The sequence below is a fragment of the Capra hircus genome, unplaced genomic scaffold, assembly GCF_001704415.2.
Source record: "Capra hircus breed San Clemente unplaced genomic scaffold, ASM170441v1, whole genome shotgun sequence".
Lineage (NCBI taxonomy): Eukaryota > Metazoa > Chordata > Mammalia > Artiodactyla > Bovidae > Capra > Capra hircus.
In genome coordinates this window covers 79205-87647 of record NW_017189985.1, presented here as the reverse complement: position 1 = coordinate 87647, position 8443 = coordinate 79205, and the positions used below count along the sequence as shown (strand labels likewise).

General features: G+C 37.7%; 1 pseudogene; it reads left to right on the top strand.

The window, feature by feature from the left end:
- Positions 1–6238: 6238 nt before the first annotated feature.
- On the top strand, positions 6239–7520 carry LOC108634767 (annotated as a pseudogene).
- Positions 7521–8443: the final 923 nt, after the last annotated feature.

The following is an 8443-nucleotide window of genomic DNA, read 5'->3' as shown; positions in this document are numbered from 1 at the left end:
GGGGAGGGGCCTGACAAGCCCCCGGCCTCCGTCCAGGCCTCCTGTGGAACCTAATATATTTAAATACACACAGAAAAATCTTCATGGCTGGTTTGTGAGTCAGGCCCGACCTGGTTCTGCACCCAGGCATAGTCAGGAAGGCGCAGTGGAAAAAAACAACAACAAAAAACAAAAACAAAAAACACATCAGTTGGCCTCTTCATTGCCGCGGTTCCTTGGTCATTTTCCTGTTTCCTCTGCCTCTCCTCGGACTCCAGGTCTGCCCCTGTCCCTGTGGGCCCCGAGATTCAGGCCTTTGGTTCGAGAAGCTGGCCGATGACGTATTTGTTTGTTTGTTTGTTACTGAGAGAACAGGGGTGGGAGGAAGAAGCTCAGGGAAGAAGAGTTAAGTCACTTGCTCTGGTTGAGTGTGAGACGCCTAGTCAGCATCCGTAGGATAGGACCAGGAAGGGCCTGAGGGATAGAACATTCCCAGAACACATGACACACCCTGACCTTTCCCTCTGCCCGCCCCCAGGATGTGACCTTCTCCTGCCTGGATAGTCTACAGCACACAGGTTTTCAGTGTGCCCCTGAGGGGAGGTGACAGACATCCTTACAATAAGGAACAAAATTGTGTCTTTCTTGCCTTCCGTTTTTCTCCTTTCATTCATGCGCTGACACATTGCTGTTGAAAGAGAGTTCTGATTGCAGGTGGTGACTTCAGGGCAATCATGGTTCAGGTCACTCTGAAGCTCTTTGAGTTGCACCCTTAAAAACAGGCAGGGAGGCTGGTGGCTTGCTTTCTCCTGCCATCTTGAAAGAAAAAAGTAGTAGCACCATGGGTTTCAAGCTGTGTAAAGCTGAATCCTACCACTTGGGGAGGCTAAAATTGGGCAATGCTCAGATCCTAAGGTTTTAGCTACAAAATCAAAGTAATGAAGGTGTGGGAGTTCCCTGGCGTCCTGGTGTTTAGATTTCTGAGCTTTCATTGCAGTGATCTGGGTTCCATCTCTGGTCAGGGAACTGGGATCCCACCAGCCAAGCAGCATGGCCAAATGAATAAATGAAAAAAGTGGTTTATTCAGAGAAAATATGTTGTGATTTAACAAGTTTACAAGGGATTACTTGCTCATTTCTGCACCCTTAAGGGCTTCATTTCATTAAGTAATTGAACTCTACTGGGTTGGAGCCGGCTACCTTCTGAGTTCATTTCATGCCAGTAAAGAAGAGCATAGGTAGCTCTATGCCCAGCAACTTGTGCCTACAACTCTGTTGTATAGTTATCTATTGCTGGTACAGCTTTGAACTTCACAGCATATCAATGTTTCCATGTTTTGTTTTGGTCCCGCCATGTAGCTTCACAGGATATTAGTTCCCCAACCAGGGATCGAACCCAGGATCTTGGCAGTGGCAGGGCTGAGTCCTAAACAGTGGACTGCCAGGCAACTCCTGTTTTTAGGTGTTTTGGTTTGTTTTGTGTTTTTAAATTTTTGCCATATTTATAGGAGAACTCTTCTGTGTGTGACTATGATGTAAAAGATATTATGACTCAAAATGTTTTTGTTGTACATATTATCTCAAAATTGAATAGTCTGAAAGAACTTACATTTGTTATCTCTTGGTAGAATCCAGTTGGGTAGTTTAGCCTCAGGGTTTCTGCTGAGGTTGTAGTCAGGCTTTTACCTGGTTTGTCAACCTCTGAAGATTTAGTTTGTTGAATCTATGCTCTCTCACTTGGCTATACTCATGAAGCCTCAGCTCCTCCCTCTGTGGGCCCCTCCAAGTGTTAGCTCATATGGGGGCTGCTCATGTGGAGGCTTCTGTGTTTTCCCAGAATGAGTGATTCAGGAAAGAACTTGCACCCAAGATAAAGTGCAGAGTCTTTTTTTCAGAAGTTACACATCTTCACTTCTGTATTTGCTTAGTCTCACAGGTCAACCCTGTGATAGTTCGAGAGAGAAGTACACAGGGGTGGCACTATCAGGAGATGTGATTCATTTGGGGTCATCTTGAAGGCTGGCTACCATACCCATTAATCCACCTTGCTGACCTTTCTTAATATAATCTCAGTTCTGTTACTGTGAGGGAATTTTTTGGATTGTGTACACTTCTTGTGTGCTAGATCTACTCAATTCTTGTTTATTCAGTGATATTCTAGCAAGTCTCTCTTTTGTCCTGGATTAAGTTTTCTGTTTCTCTGGACAGTTACCATCAGCAAACAGATTGACTATAATGTCCCCTCTCATGAAAAATCCATCTTTTGGTGAAACATCCTGCTTCTGCTTCTTTTATTTCATATTTGCTTATTATAGGCTGCTACAGAGTTGTTTAGAATTTGTTATCTCCAATTCTCTCATTTTCCTTTAAATCCACTCTTGTCAAAGTCACCAGTGAATTCAAAATGTTTAATTCAATGGTTAATTTTTAGTTTTTAATTTAATTTATTGGCAGCCTTTATCAGAGTAGTTCATTTCCTCTCCCCCCAAAAAATACGTCACTTGGATTACAGAATGCTTCTCTTTCCTGCTTATCTTCTACCTACAGTTCTCCTGCATACAGTGCGCAACCTTTGTGTCTGGCTTTATTCAGATATCATATTTTCATTTTAAGTATTTATTTATTTAGTTGTGTCGCATGTGGGATCTTACTTCCCAGCCCAGGGATGGGACCTGTGCAGAATCTTAAAACACTGGATCTCCAGGGAAGTCCCCTAGTTTGTGTATTTTCAAGATTAATCCATTTCATGGATGTATAGCAGTGCATGTTTTTCTATGGCTGAATATGTTATATGATTATCATATATGGTTTACATGTAGTCCATTGTGAGCATATACCACAGTTGATTTATCCATTCATCAATTAATGGATAATATTTGGATGGTATACTCTTTGTGGCTATTGTGAGTAATGTTGCTGTGAATATTGTTTTTTCCTGGGCTTAACATTTTCAGTTTTTATGGATATATACAAAAGAGTGAAATTGCTGGATCATATGGCTACTCTAATTTTTGAAGCACTGACAAACCACTTTTCCAAAGTTGTATCATTTTACAGCAATTACATCAACAGTATCTGAAGATTCCTTTTCTCCACATCCTCTGCAGCACTTGTTATTATTCCTCTTTTTGATTATAGCCAAGCTAATGGGTGTGAAGGAGTATCTCACTGAGATTGATTTACATTCTCCTAATCATGTTAAGTATTTTTGTGATTGTTGGCCATTTGCGTATCATCTTTGGTGAAAAATCTACTCAAATTATTTTCCTGGTTGTTAAATGTTTTGTTTCTTTTTTTATTGTTATAAAAAACTTGTAACTTAAATTTTACCACTGTAACCATTTTACATGCTAAATATTTCACAGACTTTCCTCAGCCTTTTTGAAAAAGGAAATGGCAGCCAACTTCAGTATTCTTTCCTGGAGAATCCCATGGACAAAGGAGCCTGGTGGGCTACAGTCCATGGGAATGCAAAGAGTCAGACAGGACTGAGCAACTAACACACACACACACATAGTCACAGTGTTGTTTTGTTGTTGTTGTCATTGTTTTAGCTGTGCTGTGCAGCTTGCATGATAGTTCCCTGGTTGAGGACCATACCCAGATCCCTGATAGGAAAGCTTGGAGTCCTAACCTCTGAGTTACCAGGGAATTCCTTATCACATTGTTATGAAACAGATCTCTATACCTTTTCATCTTCCAAAATTGAAATTCTATACCCATCACCTGTCCCATTATACAACTCCTCTTTTCTTCCCTGTTTCCCTAGACACCGGAATCCGTGGTTCTTCTTTGTTTCCTTTCTACTGCTTGATTATACTATATATTTCATATAAGTGGAAACATAGTATTTGTCTTTTTTATAACTGGCTTATTTAATTTAGCTTGATGTCTTAAAGGATCATGCATGTTGTAACATGTGGCAGAATTTTCTTTGTATGGCTAAATAACATTTCATTGTATGTATATATCACATATGATGCGCATTTAGATGCATCCACCTCTTAGTTGTTTTGATTTATGCTGCCATGAGCATGGCTGTGCAAGTATCACAAGACCCCATGTTAACTCCTTTTGAATTTATATCCAGAAGTGGAATTGCTGAATCATTTGGTAGTTCTATTTTTAATTTTTGAGGAGCCTTTATACTGTTTTCTGTAGCAGATGCACCATTTTAAAATATATCCATAATACACAAAGATCCAGTTTTTGTACATGTTTGCCAACAGTTGTCCTTTCTTTTCCTTCCCTGTACATTTCTTTTCCTTCATATGTATACACACATACATGCACACACAATTTTTATATGCTTTTCCATTATTGTTTATCACAAGATATAAGTATAGTTCCTTGTGCTATACAGTAGGATTTTGTTTATGTATTCCATATATTAATACTGTAGTTTGCCTCTGCTAATCACCAGCTCCCAATCTATGCCTCCCTGACCCTTCCCCTCTTGGTAATCATATAGTCTGCTCTTTATCTCTGTGAGTCTGTTTCTATTTCCTGGATAAGTTCATTTGTGTCATATTAGATTCTACATGTAAGTGATGCCATATGATATTTGTCTTTCTCTTTCTGACTTCCTAAGTATTCTTTTTAGTGCTAGTGTAGACTGAAGTGTTTACTTAACTTCATTTTCAGAACATTTGTTGCCACTGTATAGAAGTGTGATTGAATTTTTAAATATTTATCTTGTATTCTGCAAGATTTTTATTAATTATTAATACTTGTGGTTTCTTCAGGATTTTCTCTACAAAAGTATGCTATCTCCAATATACTTTGACTTTTTCCTTTCCATTCTGAATGATGTTTTTGTTTTTCTAAAACAATAGCAACAGCAACTCCTTTTTCTTACCTGATTGCCCTGGTTACAGAACTGCCAGTGTAATATTGAGCCAGAGTGCAGAATAGACATCCTTATGTTGTTCCCAATCTTAGAGGGAAAGCTTTCAGTTTTTCATTATTAAGTATGATGTTAGCGGTGGGTCTTTCACAGGTACCCTTTGATTGAGAAAGTACTCTTCTGTTCTTGGTTATTAAGTTTTTTGCATTTTGTTTTTTTTTATCCCTATAATGAAAACGTGCTAGATTCAGGAAAATGCTTTTTTGGCAGGCAGATGTGTTTTTTGTCCTTTTTAAAAATTAAAATGGCATAATGTAGACTGACTTTTGTATAATGAACCAACTTTGCATACCTTCATAAATCCCGCATGATCATGTTACATAATATTTTTTATATATTGTTAGATTTTTTTGCCAGTAGTTTGTTGAGGACTCTTACCTCTGTATTCGTGTGTGTCTGTGATGTCTCTGTGTGATACTGGTATTGGAGAAACAGTGGCATCACTTTTCCTGCTATGTGGGGAAGAGACATGTGGAGTGAAGGATGAAGCATTGTTGGATTTAAGTTTAGTAAGGATTAGAGGGAGATATTTAGGATATATCAGTGTGGCATTGAGGTGAGATTATTGAGAGTTCATTCTCAATTTGCTAGGCCTGTATTAAGTGCTTGAAATTAAATTGTGCTTTTTGTTAACTATATGTAGATACTTTATACTTTGAATTTGCTACCTATTTTCTGTATTAACATTTATGAAATTAGTATGTGTGAATCTCTTGTAATGTGCATTTAAGATACGTTTTCTTCCAATTTTACTACAAAACAGATGCCACTGAATAGCTGACAATTTTTAAAAAGAGCTATTAACCTTAAGTCTAAGAAATAAGCATTTTTGTCTTTAAGATACAGAAACAGATTTAAAAGTTATAAATTTGCCCAAAAAGATGCAGCTGGTGTGTGGCTAACTTAGAATTCCAGCTCAATTTTCTTTGACTCTGAAGTCCATGTTTCTAAACACTGTACAATAGTGCTTTTGTAAAAATACTCGTCCTTTACATGTGATTTTTTCCCATGATCAGTGGTGGTTTTTTTTTTTTACTTTTGTTTTTGTTTTTAAATAGAAGAGATTAAGATGAACATGGGACAAAGCTATGATTCTAGAGTCATGTAGACTTGTAGTCATATGTTTTTCAACTGTCATTTAGTCTCTTTGATGCTCAGTGTCTTTATCTGTAAGATAAGGGTGTTTATAACTACCCTAGAGTTTTGGAGATAATCAAATAGCACATTTTTCTGTACTTAACTAATATGTAGTATGTTTATACTTAGGTGGCAGTTTATATAAAGAAATCACTGGGACTTGTGGCCACACTATTCAGGAATAAATATATATATGTATATATATATATTTAAAATATGGAACCATCATGTGTGTTATGTGAAGAAGAACAAGAGCCAAAAGTGCAGAAAAGTGAGAGAGAAACCAAACAAGTAGATGATGATGATGATGAACTGATCTTGGTTGGAGTGGAACATGTAAATGAAGATGCTGATGTGATCTTAGTTGGGATGACATCAAATTTAAAACCAGTCATTTCAAACATATTGAACAGAGTTACCCCAGGTTCATGTTCAAGGAGAGAAAGGTATGGTCACTTCAGGAAAGATAATGCTCACAAATTACAGCCTGTTAGTCACTGACTCCCACATCAGCAGCAAAGACTGTCTTGCCAGTTTCTGACTCTGAATCAAGATCAACACTTAGTTCTGTTATTATTGAGCCTTTGTCTGAAGCTGATTATAAAAATATTTCACCACAAATAGTGCCTAATAGCTTTTCAGAGTTATGTTCTCCTTTGATTACCTTCACCAGTTCATTGCAGCATCCAGTAGAAACAGCAGTTTCTGCAGGAGATATGAATAAAAGTCCTCATGTGTCAAAGCAACTTTCCACTTCTGAAACAAATAGTACAAATCCCAAAAGGCCTAAACTCAGTGATGGAATTATAAGGGAATATTCTTTAACTTTGTCCCCTTCAGGTATTTTTCATACATTGACTACTGAGCAAAGCACACCAGATAGTGTTCATACCTCATTAAGCCATGTTCAGAATGGAGAACCTTTTCCAACAGCTTTTCCAAGGGACAATGTTCACTGCAAGCCTGTTAGTCCTTTAGGAGAAAATGGACTGAAAAAAACGGATTTTCCAAGTTTAGCAAGTCAAAACAAGATTGTTGATCCCACAGAAGGAAATCTGATTGTGTTATTTCGTGACTTCTGCTATAGACAGCATATAGGAGATGGGCAGCCAGAACCGAAGACTCACACAGCCTTTAAATGCCTCAGCTGCTTGAATGTTCTAAAAAATGTCAAGTTTCTAAATCACATGAAGCACCATTTGGAAGTTAAGAGGCAGAGAGGTGACAGCTGGAAAAACCACACCACCTGCCAGCACTCCCACCACTAGTTTCCTACTCCATTCCAGCTGCAGTGTCACACTGAAAGTGTCCACACTTTGCAGGACCTCTCTGCAGTCTGTAAAATCTGTCAGTTGTATTTTGAGACAGATCAAGTTCTCTTACAGCACGTGAAAGACAGTCATAAGCCTGGTGAAATGCCCTATGTATGCCAGATTTCCAATTACAGAACATCAGTCTTTGCAGATGTGAATGCACATTTCAGAGCATACCATGGTAACACTAATAATTTGCTTTATCCGTTTTGTCTCAAAAGTTTGAAAACTGCAGCACTATACATGAGTCGTCATTGAGGACACTGGGTAGAGAGTTTTCACCAGTGTTCAAATGTCAGCTGTAGTTTTTAACTTTCAAAGAAAAAATGGAGTACAAGACCCAGTGTCATCAAATGTTTAAGAAGCATAAGCAGCTAGAAGGATTACCTCCTGAACAAAAGTTATTTGTTATTCAGTTATCACTGGAACCTCTTCAACCAGGATTGGTGGAAGTAGCATCCATTACTGTGAACACATCTGATTCTGAACTATCACTCCCCAAATCTAAAACTAGGCATTAAAAACAAACAAACAAACAACAACTCATTAATTCTACTTTCAGTAAGTCTGAAGCAAGTATTTCAGTCAAAGTTAAAAACCCCATTAAAAACAAAAAAAATCTAAATTATAACATTATTCATAGTATCAAATATAGTGAAAACAGTAAGTAATTTATGTGTTATTTTTAATCATGAAGTACAGTTTTGTTTGATCTGCATGTTGAGATGTTATTTTAAAATATATTACCTGTTTTTCGTATAATTATCTTAACACGTAAAAAGTGTATGTGTGTGAGAGAGAGAATTAGAGGGGGAGAGAGGAAAAGTAACAACCTATTTTGGTATTTGATGTTACTTGTAAGTTCGAAAGCTCTATTATACATATAATCTGTAAGTGTTTTAGCAACATAATTTTCAGTTGTTTTCTTGCCTTGAAGATCTCAGTATTAACTCACAGGCAGATTGGAATGGCTTTGTTATTATATGGTCCCATGTGCTGCTGAACTCTCTGAAGTGCCTCTGTCGTGCTGATCTAAGATAACCTGGCTCTGAAAGCCTGGTGTGGAGAAGTTGATGGAGAAGCTGTGATGTGAGTTTGGAGCAGACAT